Here is a 16,657-nt window from a genome sequence, read left to right as displayed (position 1 = left end):
AGCTTCTACCAGTTTTTTTTCATTCTTATGTAAATAATTCATGTTAGTATTTTGCAACCATGACTTATTAAACTGATAGTTCAGTAATATTCACACCTGTCTGCACCTGCTTTCTGTGGAATTAGATTTATTATTTGAAGTCTGAGGGTATTTTGCCTGTCTCGTACATCTTGCAAACCAGATGGAAGGGCTTTGTAATGGCTGGTTCTCCCAATGCTATTAGTAGTTATGACAGAACGTTGTCAACTCCTTAGGTCTTTTGGTGCTCTGTCAAATTCTTCTGACAGTGTCATATCTTCCATCTCATCTTCGTCCACGTCTTCTTTGATATCTATAACATTGCCCTCAAGTACATCTCTCATGGACAGACCCTCTATATACTCCTTCTACCTTTCTGTTCTTTGCTTGGTACTGGATTGCTATCTGATCTCTTGATAGCCATACAGCTAGTTTTCTTTTCTTCAAAGGCCTCTTTAATTTTTCTGTGGGTGGTACCTATCTTCCCCCTAGTTATACATGCTTCTATAGACTTACGTTTTTCCTCTATCATTCTGCTTAGCCATTTTGTACTTTTGTGAATTGCATGTTTTAGACATTTGTATTCTCTTTTGGCACTTCATTTGTTGAATTTTTATATTTTCTTCTTTCATGAGTTAAATTTAGTATCTCCTGTGATGTCCAAGGATTTCTGCAGGCCTGGTCTTTTTACCTATTAGATCCTCTGCTGCCTTCACTATTTCATCTCTCAAGCTATCAATTTGTCTTCTACCGTGTTCATTTCCATTGTTCTTGCAATCTATTCTTCTGTTTTATCCACAGTTCATGACCGATAAGTTATGGTCAGAGTCCACAGCTGCTCTGCAAATGTCTTACAGTTTAAAATCTGGTTCCAAAAATCTCTGTCTTGCTGTTATGTAATCATCTGAAACTTCCCATTATCTCAGGTGTCTTCCATGATTGTTGATTCTTGAGCCAAGTATTGATGATGATTAAAATATGCTCTGAGCAAAATTTTACCACGCAGATTACTTTTTTGTTCCTTTCCCCCAGTCCATATTTTCCTACTATTTTCCCTTCTCTTCCTCTACCTACTGCTGAATTCCAGTCACCCATCACAATTAAATTTTTCTCTCCCATAAGTGTCTGAATAATTTATTCTGTCTGATCATACATTGTTTCACCCTCCTCATTATCGGCAGAGCCAGTTCGCATATGAACTTGTACTATTGTTGTGGGTGTTGGCTTTATGCCTATCCTGTGTATAATAATGTGTTCACTGTGCTGCGCATAGTAGCTTACCCACATTGCTATGAGGGTCGCCCAGAAAATAAAGCACCAATTTTTTTTTCTCAGCCAAAAACAATGCTACAAATGCAGAATATTCCATATGTATTATTTGAAGTCTCCTGAGAGAGAGAGCGCGTCAAGATTCTGTCACTTCTGACAGATAGTGTAGCCGCAGGACAGTTTCAAAATGGCATCTGTAGGAGATGCATGTTACAGCAACATGCCATCATTGAATTTCTCACTGCAGAGAAAGAAACTGTGGTGAATATTCACAAATGCTTGTGCACAGTCTATGGAGCATATGCTGTCAACAGAAGTACAGTTAGTTGCTGGGCATGGAGGGTGAGGTCGTCAGAAGGTGATTTGGTGGAGCTCCATTATTTGCAGCAGTGTCTGTCACACCTGACACACTTAGCCTAGCCCCCTTGGACTTCCACTTGTTTGGGCCATTAAAGAATGCCATTCGTGAAGACATTTTGCTGATGAGGAGGTGATTCACACAGTGAAGCATTGGCTCCACCACCAGGACCCGGATTGGTACTGACAGGGCATACACGCCCTTGTTTCGCGCTTGAGGAAGGCCATAGGATGGGATGGAGATTACGTGGAAAAATAGGGTATGTAGATGAAACACCATTCTTTCATGTGTGTAATTCTTGTTATCTTCAATAAAGGATTGTTGAAGAAAAAAATGTGGTGCACTACTTTCTGGGCAACCCTCATATTTTCTTATTCATTATTAGACCTACACCTGCATTATCCCTATTTGATTTTTTATTGATGACAGTGTACTCACCTGACCAGAAGTTCTCTTTATCCTGCTACCAAACTTCACTAATCCCCATCCCATCTAACTTCAACCTAAGCATTTCCTTTTTTTAAAATTTTATAATCTACCTACCCAGTTGAGGGATCTAACACTGCATGCTCCAATCCGTAGAATGCCAGTTTTGTTTTTCCTAATGATGACATTCTCCTGAGTAGTCCCCACCTAGAGATCCAAATGGGAAATTGTTTTGCCTCCGGAATATTTTACCCAAGAGGATCCCATCATCATTTAACTATATGGTAGAGTTGCATGTCCTTGGGAGAAGTAATGGCTATAGTTTCCCCCTTGCTTTCAGCTATTCACAGTACCAGCACAGCAAGGCCATATTGTCTGACATTATTGTAACAGATCAGTCAATCATGCAGACTGTTTCCCTGCAACTACTAAAGAGGCTGCTGCCCCTCTTCTGGAACCACATTTTTCTGGCCTCTCCACAGTATTAATAATATAATATTGTTTCTTATACGGCAGTTACATTGTCTGGAAGAAAGTTTATTATTTGAAAGTCATATTTCTGTTAGAGACACAACTAGGAGGATCAAACTCAATGAAATATCTAATATTTTGAACAAAATTTATTAGTGTCAGTGTACTGCATATAAATGTAAGCAGTTTGGAAACACTCTTGATAAATACTCTTTTATTTTAGGTTGTACCAAAAGTGCCAATTTGTGTCATGAATGGTGAAAGTTTGTGATCGTCCTCCAACATGGAAAAAACTACAGTGAGAATCCATACTGTCTAAAAATCAGTGTACAGGTATGCAATACACATGGAGCATAGTATCAGAAGATGCAACACAGACATTTGTGCACAAGTTTTGGAATAATGAGTGTCCTGTAGCTTTAAGTAATTAACATCTAGTATGTAACTATGAATCTAATACTGAAGACTGCAGATTATGATATTTTCTGTACACCAAAGTTGCTGTGGTATTGTATGAACTAAAAATGCTTTCATGATGCATTTGTTAATAAATAATTTTTATTTTTACTCAATAAAGTGCAATACCAAAAACATCATATTAAAAATTTTATTCTATATTATTATATGACTCTGTTGAAATGAAAGTCTGAATATTGTCAAAAAGATGCCACGTTTCTGCCAGAGAGCTGGGACCTAGTTTTGTTTTATATTTATCAACATGACACACACAGTTAATTACATCATTAAGAAATGAAAGGTAACACCAGTAGTTACTTTGTGATTGGTGTAAGAGGTAACAGTCAAAATGCCCACACATGCATGTTGACAATATGGTAATATTGCAATAGTTGCCTGAAAGATATGAAGAAGAGAAAAGAAGTGATTTCTAAACATTTACCTCAGTATTATATGCAATAATAGTGTACGCCTGTTTTGCTTTCTAGAGAAACAGTCACAGAGAAAAACTGTTCTGGTAAAATGACTATGATACTAAGAGACTTATATTAACATTGAAAGATCACAGGTTCACGTAAGTGTGAGATAAGCCATTGCAAATGTGAAGTGCTGGTAACCACTATAACAGCCAGAATGTTGCATACAAACATGCATGCATTGTGTTGTACAGGTACCGGATGTCAGTTTGTGGGGTGGAGTTACACGCCTGTTGCACTTGTTTGGTCAATGCAGGGATGGTTAATGCTGTTTGTGGATGATGCTGTAAATGATGGTTAATCCTGTTTGTGGATGCTGCTGGAGTTCTCATCCGATCATGTCCTATGTGTGCTCAATTGGAGACAGACCTGGTCATTAAGCAGGCCAAGGCAACATTTTGACACTCTGTAGAACATGTTGTGCAATGACAAGGTATGTAGTTGAGTGTTATCCTTTCAGGAAACACCCCCTGCAATGCTGTTCATGAATGGCAGCACAACAGGTCAAATCACCAGACTGATAAACAAATTTGCAGTCAGGATGCATAATATAACAATGAGAGTGCTCCTGCTGTCATACAAAATTGCACCCCAGATCCTAACTTCAGGTGTAGATCCAGTATGTCTAGCACGCAGGCAGGTTGGCTGCAGATCCTCAACTGACCTCCTCCTAACCAACACATGGCCATCACTGGCACCAAGGCAGAACCAGACCTCCACCATGTCCTCCAATGACCTCTTGCTTAATGGAACTGAAGTCAAAAATGACAGTGATTGGGGTCAGTGGAATGCATGCTACAGGGCATCTCGTGTGAAGCTGTCCTTGAAGTAAACGATACGTAACAGTTCATTGTGTCACTGTGGTGCCAACTGCTGCTCAAATTGTAGCTGCAGATGCAGTATGATGTGCGAAACATGTTCCCTCTTGGAGGGTGACGTGACCGTCTAGAACCCGGTCTTCATGCGACCTTACATTCTTGTGAGCACCACTACCAACAGTCATGCAAAGTGGCTACATTCCTGCCAAGTCTTTCTGCAATATTGCAGAAAGAACATCCAGCTTCTCCTAGCTGTATTACAACTCATGGAGTCTCTGTCACCTTCTACATCTACATCTTTCATCCATACTCCGCAAGCCACCTGACGGTGTGTGGCGGAGGGTACCTTGAGTACTTCTATCGGTTCTTCCTTCTATTCCAGTCTCATATTGTTCGTGGAAAGAAGGATTGTCAGTATGCTTCTGTGTTGGCTCTAATCTCTCTGATTTTATCCTCATGGTCTCTTCGCGAGATATACGTAGGAGGGAGAAATATACTGCTTGACTCTTTGCTGAAGGTATGTTCTTGAAACTTCAACAAAAGCCCGTACCGAGCTACTGAGCGTCTCTCCTGCAGCGTCTTCCACTGGAGTTTATCTATCATCTCCATAACGCTTTCGCGATTACTAAATGATCCTGTAACGAAGTGCGCTGCTCTCCGTTGGATCTTCTCTATCTCTTCTATAAACCCTATCTGGTATGGATCCCACACTGCTGAGCAGTATTCAAGCAGTGGGCAAACAAGCGTACTGTAACGTACTTCCTTTGTACACTCCTGGAAATGGAAAAAAGAACACATTGACACCGGTGTGTCAGACCCACCATACTTGCTCCGGACACTGCGAGAGGACTGTACAAGCAATGATCACACGCACGGCACAGCGGACACACCAGGAACCGCGGTGTTGGCCGTCGACTGGTGCTAGCTGCGCAGCATTTGTGCACCACCGCCGTCAGTGTCAGCCAGTTTGCCGTGGCATACGGAGCTCCATCGCAGTCTTTAACACTGGTAGCATGCCGCGACAGCGTGGACGTGAACCGTATGTGCAGTTGACGGACTTTGAGTGAGGGCATATAGTGGGCATGCGGGAGGCCGGGTGGACATACCGCCGAATTGCTCAACATGTGGGGCGTGAGGTCTCCACAGTACATCGATGTTGTCACCAGTGGGCGGCGGAAGGTGCACGTGCCCGTCGACCTGGGACCGGACCGCAACGACCCACGGATGCACGCCAAGACCGTAGGATTCTACGCAGTGCCGTAGGGGACCACACCACCACTTCCCAGCAAATTAGGGACACTGTTGCTCCTGGGGTATCGGCGAGAACCATTCGCAACCGTCTCCATGAAGCTGGGCTACGGTCCCGCACACCGTTAGGCCGTCTTCCGCTCACGCCCCAACATCGTGCAGCCCGCCTCCAGTGGTGTCGCGACAGGTGTGAATGGAGGGACGAATGGAGACGTGTCGTCTTCAGCGATGAGAGTCGCTTCTGCCTTGGTGCCAATGATGGTCGTATGCGTGTTTGGCACCGTGCAGGTGAGCGCCACAATCAGGACTGCATACGACCGAGGCACACAGGGCCAACACCCGGCATCATGGTGTGGGGAGCGATCTCCTACACTGGCCGTACACCACTGGTGATCGTCGAGGGGACACTGAATAGTGCATGGTACATCTAAACCGTCATCGAACCCATCGTTCTACCATTCCTAGACCGGCAAGGGAACTTCCTGTTCCAACAGGACAATGCACGTCCGCATGTATCCCGTGCCACCCAACGTGCTCTAGAAGGTGGAAGTCAACTACCCTGGCCAGCAAGATCTCCGGATCTGTCCCCCATTGAGCATGTTTGGGACTGGATGAAGCGTCGTCTCATGCGGTCTGCACGTCCAGCACGAACGCTGGTCCGACTGAGGCGCCAGGTGGAAATGGCATGGCAAGCCGTTCCACAGGACTACATCCAGCATCTCTACGATCGTCTCCATGGGAGAATAGCAGCCTGCAATGCTGTGAAAGGTTTACTGGCCGATTGCATCAACTTAGATGCGTCTTCTGTGTTCTACTGTGCTGCTTGTAGTGTCTCCGCATACCGCAGCATGCAACAAGGGCTTGCAGACGATAAATGTAACCATTTCAGAGAGAAAAGCGACCAATGAGACGATCTGGTGTTAGGTCGATTCGATAGTAAATGACGGAAACGGGACATTTTCTTAGGTTTTTACTACATATTAACACTTTTCACATTTTCTCGTGTTACGTGGCTGCCAGTCCTCGGTTCATGCAAAATCTTAAGGTGCTCGGTCATGTCCTCATAGTGGCACTCCACACATTATATCTAACGTAAACAAACTTGGGTGTTGCAACAAACAGACTCAGTATTTGAGTGAACTGATCACAATTGTTCCAGTTCAGCAGTGGTGCAACAGAAAGTATGATGCAGTGGCAAGTGATTGTGTGTCTTATTGTTATCAGGCACGTGCACATGTTTATGGTAGTGATTTATTGCCAGATGTAACCATTTGCCACAAAGCCTTCTTAGCCTTACACGGTATTATAAATTGCCATGTAGAGACTTTAAAGAAACACTTCTCTGAAATCTGTGACTCTCAGATAGATGGTTGAAGTAAATATAAAACCAACTAAAATCAACTGTGTGAGTAAACTAAATCCATTTTTTTCCTTCATGAAATCTATGAGAGGAAGGAAATATCACTATTCTTTAAAGGATACATCAAGAGTGTGCTTACCTGAAGGGCTAGATGAAGCCAAACTATATGTAATATATACTGAGTCTAACAAAGAACATACTGGTGGTTCAACAACTTTCCAAGAAATTTTTGATGGAAACTTCAATATTTATTTTTGGATACCCTGAAAAAGACACATACAGTTGTAATTGATTGAAATCATAGGTATCAGTGTCATTACTGATACTACTGTAGAAGATGCCTCATTAGCCCAGGACCTACCTTACTTACAAAGATGACTTCCTCTCGTAGATTTCATGAAGGAAAAAAAATGGATTTAGTTTATTCACACAGTTGATTTTATTTGGTTTTATATTTACTTCAACCATCTATCTGAGAGCCACAGATTTCAGAGTGTTTCTTTAAAGTCTCTACATGGCAATTTATAATACCGTTTAAGGCTAAGAAGGCTTTGTGGCAAAGAAAAGACAGGATCATATGGTGAGAAGTGTGAAGTTTTATTCAGTCAAAAGAAACTGCTATAAGAATCCGGAAAACATGAAGAAATTGAGGCAATTATTGTTGATTAAAAAAAGAATCTGCCTACTCTTAATGTAACCACACCTGATGTATACAGTCATCGTCAACTGAATTTCATAACTTTTAATATACACGTATCATCAGACTAAACTTCAGTATTTTATGTGGTGTCACCGCCGGGCACCGCACTTGCTGGGTGGTGGTTTGGATCGGCCGCGGTCCATGTGGTGCATGTCGGACCCGCGTGTCGCCACTGTGATCGCGGACCTAGCGCCGCCACCAAGGCGGGTCTCGTGATACGAGAGTGGACTCGACCCCAGTTGTACGAGAACCAAGCTACCGCCCAGTTGTACGCGAACCTAGCTATCGCCCAGTTGTACGAATCCTTTCTCTCTCATTAGCCGAGAGACAGAATAGCCATCAGCTAAGTTAATGGCTACGAACTAGCAAGGAGCCATTTGTATCAGTGCCTATAGCTTACGAGTAATCAAGAGAGATGTATTCCAAGGAATAAAGAAAAGATAAGTAAAAAGCATCTACATACTTTTCTTCTTATTCATTCATGAGTTCTCGTGTTCCAGACTTCACGCCCGTGTGCTTTATGCTGTGCGTGCACTATCGGCCACAGCGTTAGTTTAGCGTGCCTTTCTTTTGGCTACTACCGTGTGGCGTAACAGTCTTGTTACGTCACTACATTTTACATGTATGATGAAAGTGCCACCTGGAAGAGGACATATGATGAGAACAATCTCAGCCCAATAGTAAAACACATCATTCTTTTTTCCCAACTCAAATGCAAGTCAGAACAAGAATTTCATGGTTATGCATTTTCTGCACTACACAGCTCATGCACAGAAACAACGTACATCTGTAAAAGTAGTTTTCGCTATAAGAGGCCACTGTTATATGAAAGGTCTTGTCAATGCGAAATCTTACACTGGGACATCCGATGACTGGAGGGATGTCATCAGAAATACCAGAATCAAACCATGACCTTTCACTAACATCATTTGTGCCATAGACATCAAATTTGAAACTTAGACAGACTTTTTATGTGTGTTTTATGTTAAAAAGTGCCTTGTGGCAACACCACCAATTAGAAATTTAAAGTTGACCAAAAGGAGGCAAGATTGGTGCTTCACAAGACAAACTACTTTTAAAACTATTTGAAAGCTGTTTTTGCTGAGAATCAAGGCACAGAAAACAAGAAAGTGTAACAATCAAAGTGATCTAAACATACTGAGAGAACTTTACAATGGCAAACTGCCCCTTAAACCTGCAAAATTCAAGAATCTACTACATTTAAAACCAATCTTGACCAATCCCAATCCTCAAGAATTCTGTGATTCACTGGTTCCTGCCCTAGGTTTGGACGAGGAGATGAAGATGACATTAAGAATGTTGATGACCTGTCAATTAATTATGCTCCATAACTGGCAGAAACAGTCAAAGTCCTGATGTCTTTTTGTTTTGAAATTAACTGTTCATGTTCCATGTGTTAAATGCAATTTTTTATTTCTGAATATGTAATAAATAATGTATTACAATGCACAATGCTTAAGAAGTTTATTTTTATACCTATTTTTAAGTTACTTATTTGACTTGAAACTTAAGGAACATTATTGTTGTGTGCAGGACTATGAACATTCTTACCTTTACCTCTTCAACAGCTTATCACATTTGAGTACTGCTTCTGACATACAAAAATTTACCAAAACTAGAGGTAAATTGGTAAAATTCCTTCCATAAACAAAGGCTTGTCTTATGAAAAATACCAAAGAAACAGAACAGGATACTTGAAGATTTCTGCTTTTTTTTATAGACAATTTTTAATGTTGCCAAAGGTATGATCGCAAACAAAATGTTCTGGCTTCCTGCAAAGCCAATTATATGAGCATGATTAGCCATGATTTTACCACTGAGATGGAATGCAGCTGTGACTTCTGTATACTGCAACAAATGACACAATGTTTTTGAATCTGTGTAACACTGGCTGTACGTTCAGTATTGCAGAACAGTACTGTTTGTTCTCGCCAAATTATGTTAACAGAGGTCTTATAAAATAAGAATAAACCTGAAAGTGCTGCAGCGGCCTCCAAATGGTCTGTTCATCAGGGCACCTGATACTAACTTGACTGTCACTTTAAGCCATGTTGGGCTTACATTTCAGCAAGATAATACCTGCCCGCACATGACAAGAGTTTCTACTGCTCATCTTCATGCTTGGCAAAGGCTACCTTGGCCGACAAGGTGGTCAAATCTCTCCCCAGTTGAGAACATTTGGAGCATTACGGGCAGGGCCCTCTAACCATTTTGGATTGTGACATTCTAATGCACCAATTGGACACAATTTGACATGATATATTTCAGGAGGACATCCTTCAGCCCTGTCAATCAATCCCAAGCTGAATAACTGCTTGCATAAGTTCCAGAGGTAGACCAATGCATTATTGACTTGCTCAATTTGTGAAGTTCTTGCCGTTGAATAAATCATCCAGTTTATCTAAAATTGCAATAATTTATTTGTCTGTACGTTATATCATGTCTACAAATTTCTGTCCCATTCAGATAATTCTTCAGGGTGGGTCTTTTTTTGTTTTATTGTAGAGTGTATTATTATTATTACTTTAAAGACATTACTATATTTTATTGTTATTAAAATCACAGACATATGTGGCACATTAAAAGTGGCTTATGCAAGATGAGTTTCGGAAGGGAATTGGGGGGGGGGGGGAGTGTCTGCAGAGACAGCAAGCCACGCACTTTGCACTTTTTACCCCCCCTCCAAGATCAAACCTCAATCTGTGCTTGTGCAGAATTGGCAATTGTAAGAGCAGCAGACTGTATTTCTCTGGGAGTATCAGTGATTGCACAGTACAGCTTGAAGATATTACCAAAGAACTTTCTTACCATAAAAACCTCTTCGTGGAAACAGCTCTGACTAAAAGCAAGACCAGCCGCCACGATGGCCGCATGAGTCAATTGGTAACTGTGTGAAGCGATAAGGCCGGTAGACCACTTTGTGCTGCCCATGCGTGGTTGTGCACCATGTACCTCAAGGTGACCCCTGGTTCTTTTGTCAGTAGGAGGAAAATATTTTCCACATAAACATGATTTTTGACATTTTGAGTACATTGTTATCTGCTCGGGTCGTCACAACGCCGTTTTAGTACCTCGTCAATGCTATAAACACATATAAACTAACAATATAATTACTTCACAGTAAAACCAGTTTTTACATTTCCAGATTTTGCATTTTCCCGTTATGTTCAGTTGGTCCTATCATAGGCCCTATTCTCTCAATTAATAATTTTTTCCTGCAATTAAGAATTTCATATGGAAAAATTTCCCTCACTTTACAATTCTGAATCACTACCCCAAACTTCAACATCAGTTTTCAAATTGATTTATGGCGAAACTAAATCGTGTTTGCTCTGACCCACAACATACGATACTATACGGGGCGAAATACCTAAAACTTGCACCACAAATATTGTTGAAATGGAAAGTGCTATTGACGTGCAGTTTTCACAGAATAGGTTGGTAATCAGGGGCTCGTATTGTTAGCCAATGAACAGATTGTAATAATTCTTAGAGATTGTATTTTTTGTGCAAACATACACTTTTTAAATGGAACAGTGCCTATTGAGATTAAGGATCTAAAAGAAGGGTAAATTAGAATGTCAGTGGTGTTTCTTTTGCAGGATTCTAGTGAGTCGTTTACGAAATATCGTATTTCGAAAAGTTACAATTCTGAATCTTGTACAATGCCAGTGGTAGCACACACTAAAGAACAACACAAGTGCATACACTAGGTATGTGGATTATGACCAGTAATGAGACAACTGGCCATCACAGGCTGTGTTCAAAATGACCACTGGCAGCGGCAATACACACTTCCAGTCTGGTATGTAACTACTTCTGCACACATGCTAGCATTTCAGCGGAGATGTCCAAGCAGGCTGTAGTAATATGTTGTTGCATATCATTGTGTGTAACTGGTATGTCCTTTTAGATAGCGTCTTTCAGCTTTCCCCACAGAAAAAAGTCTACAGGCATCAAATCCGGGGAATGGGCCGGCCGAGGCACAAGTCCTCTACGTCCAACCCAGTGACCTGGAAACAATTTGTGAAGACATGCTGTAGTACTTCGTGCACTATGGGCTGGACCGTCATCACATGGTACCACAGGTTCCTTCTAGTCTGCAGTGGAATATCTTCTATCATCCGTGGGACATGGTCTGTTAGGAGGCTGCAACACTTATGTGCTTTCAGTGTTCCATCTATGAAAATCGAGCCAATGTGCTCATGGTTCATTATCCCACACCACACGTTTACGTTCCACCTGACGAAGCTAGTGGAGATTGTCAATAGACCAGTAGCGCAAGTTTCGTCAGTTTACCTTTCCATGATTGGTAACTTTGAGTTCATCACTAAACAAGATACTGATACATCTGGAGTATCCTGTCTTAATGCCCCTGTACAGAAGTTGACACGATTCTCATCATCGTTTCCGCGCACCTCTTGATAGAGAGAACCTATATCAAGGGAGAGTGCGTAGGACACTTGCCTGACTCTTGCCACTTCCTCGTGCGATTGAGTGGTAGCCAACGTGCGGATCAACCGCAACAGCAGCAAGAACATTAATTTCCCCCTCTTCTGTCATCACCTGTTTCTTTCTGTTACATTGTCTAGTGGTTATACTACACTACTGGCCATTAAGATTGCTACACCAAGAAGAAATGCAGATGATAAACGGGTATTCATTGGGCAAATATATTATACTAGAACTAACATGTGATTACATTTTCACTCAATTTGGGTGCATAGATCATGAGAAATCAGTACCCAAAACAACCGCCTCTGGCCGTAATAACGGCCGTGATACGCCTGGGCATTGAGTGAAACAGAGCTTGAATGGCGTGTACAGGTACAGCTGCCCATGCAGCTTCAACACGATACCACAGTTCATCAAGAGTAGTGACTGGCGTATTGTGATGAGCCATTTGCTCGGTCACCATTGACCAGACGTTTTCAGTTGGTGAGAGATCTGGAAAATGCGCTGGCCAGGGCAGCAGTCGAACATTTTCTGTATCCAGAAAGGCCCGTACAGGACCTGCAACATGCGGTCGTGCATTATCCTACTGAAATGTAGGGTTTCGCAGGGATCGAATGGCGGGGAGAGCCACGGGTCGTAACACATCTGAAATGTAACGTCCACTGTTCAAAGTGCCGTCAATGTGAACAACAGGTGACCGAGACGTGTAACCAATGACACCCCATACCGTTACGCCGGGTCATACGCCAGTATGGCGATGACGAATACACGCTTCCAATGTGCGTTCACCGCGATGTCGCCAAACACGGATGCGACCATCATGATGCTGTAAACAGAACCTGGATTCATCTGAAAAAATGTCGTTTTACCATTCGTGTACCCAGGTTCGTCGTTGAGTACACCATCGCAGGCGCTCCTGTCTGTGATGCAGCGTCAAGGGTAACCGCAGCCATGGTCTCCGATCTGGTAGTCCATGCTGCTGCAAACGTCGTCGAACTGTTCGTGCAGATGGTTGTTGCCTAGCAAACTTCCCCATCTGTTGATTCAGGGATCGAGACGTGGCTGCACGATCCGTTACAGCCATGCGGATAAGATGCCTGTCATTTCGACTGCTAGTGATATGAGGCCGTTAGGATCCAGCACGGCGTTCCATAATAGCCTCTTGAACCCACCGATTCCATATTCTGCTAACAGTCATTGGATCTGGACCAACGCGAGCAGCAATGTCGCGATACGATAAACCGCAGGCTACAATCCGACCTTTTTCAAAGTCGGAAACGTGATGGTAAGCATTTCTCCTCCTTACACAAGGCATCACAACAGCTTTTCACCAGACAACGCCGCTCATCTGCTGTTTGTGTATGAGAAATCGGTTGAAAACGTTCATCATGTTAACACGTTGTATGTGTCGCCACCGGCGCCAACCTTGTGTCAATGGTCTGAAAAGCTAATCATTTGCATGTCACAGCATCTTCTTCCTGTCGGTTAAATTTCGCGTGTGTGGCACGTCATCTTCGTGGTGTAGCAATTTTAATGGCCAGTAGTGTACAACTTCCACGTAACTGGTTGAAGAGGTTGATAAATAATTCCAGAGATGATTCTTGCCGCATACACTGTACAAGAACGAACTGCATTCATCCCACACTCCCCATACACCATGAGCATGGCGGCTTTTTCTGCATTGGTAAATACCATCGTCCACTCACACTTGGATTGACACACACTGACTGACTAGCAAGTCGCAGTGCATTCAAGGAACGCACAAGTACACTGTAAGGGAACATAACAACATCATACCTAGCAACTATGCAAGCTGAATCGCACAAACAAGTATCAGTGTGGGAATTTTTCAAAATACGATATCTCGTTAAGCGACTCGCACTAGAATCTTGCAACAAACACCAGTGACATCCTAGTTTACCTTACTTTTAATATGTTAATACCCACAGCCATTGTCCCACTTAAAAAAACCTATGCTTGCACAAAAAATACTCTTTCGAATTATTATTAAGACCTGTTTATTGGCTAACAATACGAACCTCCTATTACCAATCCATTCTGCGAGAACAGCGCATCAGTAGCACTTTCCATTTCCGCAATATTTGCGGTACAGGTTTTAGGTGATCACCCTTTATACGAGTAGCCCAGTTGCAAAAGCATCGAAAATTGAGTTAGAGGCACTTTCTTGTACAGGTTTTCACGGACTATGTAATAATGTATCGATCAGGCTTCAAAAACGGTCCTAAGTATTTTAAAATGTGCGAAAATCGCGTACGGGTGCAAAGGCGGCTATGTTTTCTACACGTTAGGTTGCAAAAGCGGCCAAATCCTATTCGGTTACATAAGAGGCAGTCTTAATGGGATAATGGCCGCCGACAAAGGGTGCTGTTGGTGACCCGGGCATATTATCTTCTCACACGTAAAACTTTTAAAAAGTTCCGATTTTTAGCTACATGTGACTAAAATGTTTGCCGGCCGGAGTGGCCGAGCGGTTTTAGGCGCTTCAGTCAGGCACCGCGCGACCGCTACGGCCGCAGGTTCGAATACTGCCTCAGGCATGGATGTGTGTGATGTCCTTAGGTTAGTAAGGTTTAAGTAGTTCTAAGTTCTAGGGGACTGATGACCTTAGAAGTTAAGTCCCATAGTGCTCAGAGCCATTTGAACCATTTGTGACTAAAACGTTTGGGTTGGCAGTACTGGGTAGATTCTCATATGAAACTTCCTGGCAGATTAAAACTGTGTGCCCGACCGAGACTCGAACTCGGGACCTTTGGCTTTCGCGGGCAAGGGCTCTACCATCTGAGCTACCGAAGCACGACTCACGCCCGGTACCCACAGCCTTACTTCTGCCAGTACCTCGTCTCCTACCTTCCAAACTTTACAGAAGCTCTCCTGCGAACCCTGCAGAACTAGCACTCCTGAAAGAAAGGATATTGCGGAGACACGGCTTAGCCACAGCCTGGGGGATGTTTCCAGAATGAGATTTTCACTCTGCAGCGGAGTGTGCGCTGATATGAAACTTCCTGGCAGATTAAAACTGTGTGCCCGACCGAGACTCGAACTCGGGACCTTTGCCTTTCGCGGGCAAGGGCTCTACCATCAGAGCTACCGAAGCACGACTGACGTCCGGTACTCACAGCCTTACTTCTGCCAGCGAAAGGCAAAGGTCCCGAGTTCGAGTCTCGGTCGGGCACACAGTTTTAATCTGCCAGGAAGTTTCATATCAGCGCACACTCCGCTGCAGAGTGAAAATCTCATTCTAGATTCTCATATGTTTTTGCTTCCATTGCTATAAGTGCGAAAAGGCATTGTTATACGATAAAAATACCTACCAGCACACTCGGTCCACTGTGTATTTTAAAACGACTTTGTAGGCAGTTTCATTGTAGCACAGTTCGAAATGGACAGGGATAATGAAGAGGAAATTTCTACTATTGTAGTACATTTCGACGAACCCGACGACAATAGAGCTGATATTAGCGTTAATGATGAGTGAGGAGATGCCACGAGAAACTCTACTTCTAGAAAGAGAAGACGGAATGTAAACCAATGGAAACGAATCGTCAAGAAAAGAAAGAGGTAAGAAAGACCACTGCTTAGAGTAATATTCAAATATTCGTTACAATTTTATGTTGTTGAAATTAATGCCCTGGCAACATTACCTAACCTTTTCTGGAACACATTTCTTGTAAATTCAACCTATTTGGAAATAGAAACACCGAACTTCTGATTGCATTGAAATAAAACTACTATCAGTTGGCTTTCAGTTTCATTTATCTGTAGGTACCAACCAAAAGGGTTTCCACATATCTCAAACTGTAAACATCCTGCTGGAAAGCTGAAATGTAAAGAACTAACTATGCAGGACGTAAGACGGACCTATCAAAACTTTTACGAACAAAATAACCAAGAATGGGAGAACAATTACATTCGACAGCATGTCACTGTGTCATCTCCTCGAGCATCTAAGATTCTAAGCCTACAGCAGACAAAGTATCAAGAAAGCAACTAATTACAGAGTTTGTGCTCCCAAAAAAGTGAAGGAGTTTCTATAAACATCAGGGTTTGCAGAGCGGCTTTCATGGGATTTTGCAGATAAAAAAATGAGACTCAACAAAATTTGTCAGAGTATAATGAACAATTCCTCACCTGCAACCGCTGAAAGAAAAGGATGTGACAGAAGAACGAAGCTGTGCGAAGATAGGAAAAATGCAGTTGTCAGACACATTGAACAATTCAAGCCGATCTAAAGTCACTATTCTAGAGGGAAAATGCTACATCGCCAATGTTTGTCCAGTGAATTAAATGTAAAAATAATGTTGGAAATGTTCTGTGACAAATATCATGGTCTGGACGTAAAGTATGACTACTACCGGACAATATTCTACAATAATTTAAATATTGGCTTCGGAGCACTTTCTATTGACACATGCTCTACATGCTCGTCCTTACAAAGCATGATTTACTTGGAAAATCGGCCAAAGGAAAAGAAAAATTTGGAACATCTGCTTACAGCTCACAAAGTTCGGAACGATGTTTTTTATGAAAGGCTGAAGGACGACATCGAAGGTCAACTAATTT

General features: G+C 42.4%; 1 protein-coding gene across 1 annotated transcript in view; it reads left to right on the top strand.

Annotated features, from left to right (window-relative positions):
• LOC124722267 (glutaryl-CoA dehydrogenase, mitochondrial-like) overlaps window positions 1–2,828 on the top strand; it is a 43,918-nt gene extending 41,090 nt beyond the window's left edge. Inside the window, exon 6 of the mRNA XM_047247454.1 lies at window positions 2,766–2,828. The gene's annotated coding sequence lies outside the window, so the exon portion shown is untranslated. The remainder of the gene's footprint in view (window positions 1–2,765) is intronic.
• The last annotated feature ends 13,829 nt before the right edge of the window (window positions 2,829–16,657 follow it).

The sequence above is a fragment of the Schistocerca piceifrons genome, chromosome X (assembly GCF_021461385.2).
Source record: "Schistocerca piceifrons isolate TAMUIC-IGC-003096 chromosome X, iqSchPice1.1, whole genome shotgun sequence".
Lineage (NCBI taxonomy): Eukaryota > Metazoa > Arthropoda > Insecta > Orthoptera > Acrididae > Schistocerca > Schistocerca piceifrons.
The sequence above is the reverse complement of the archived record's forward strand: the minus strand, read 5'-3'. Positions and strand labels throughout refer to the sequence as shown.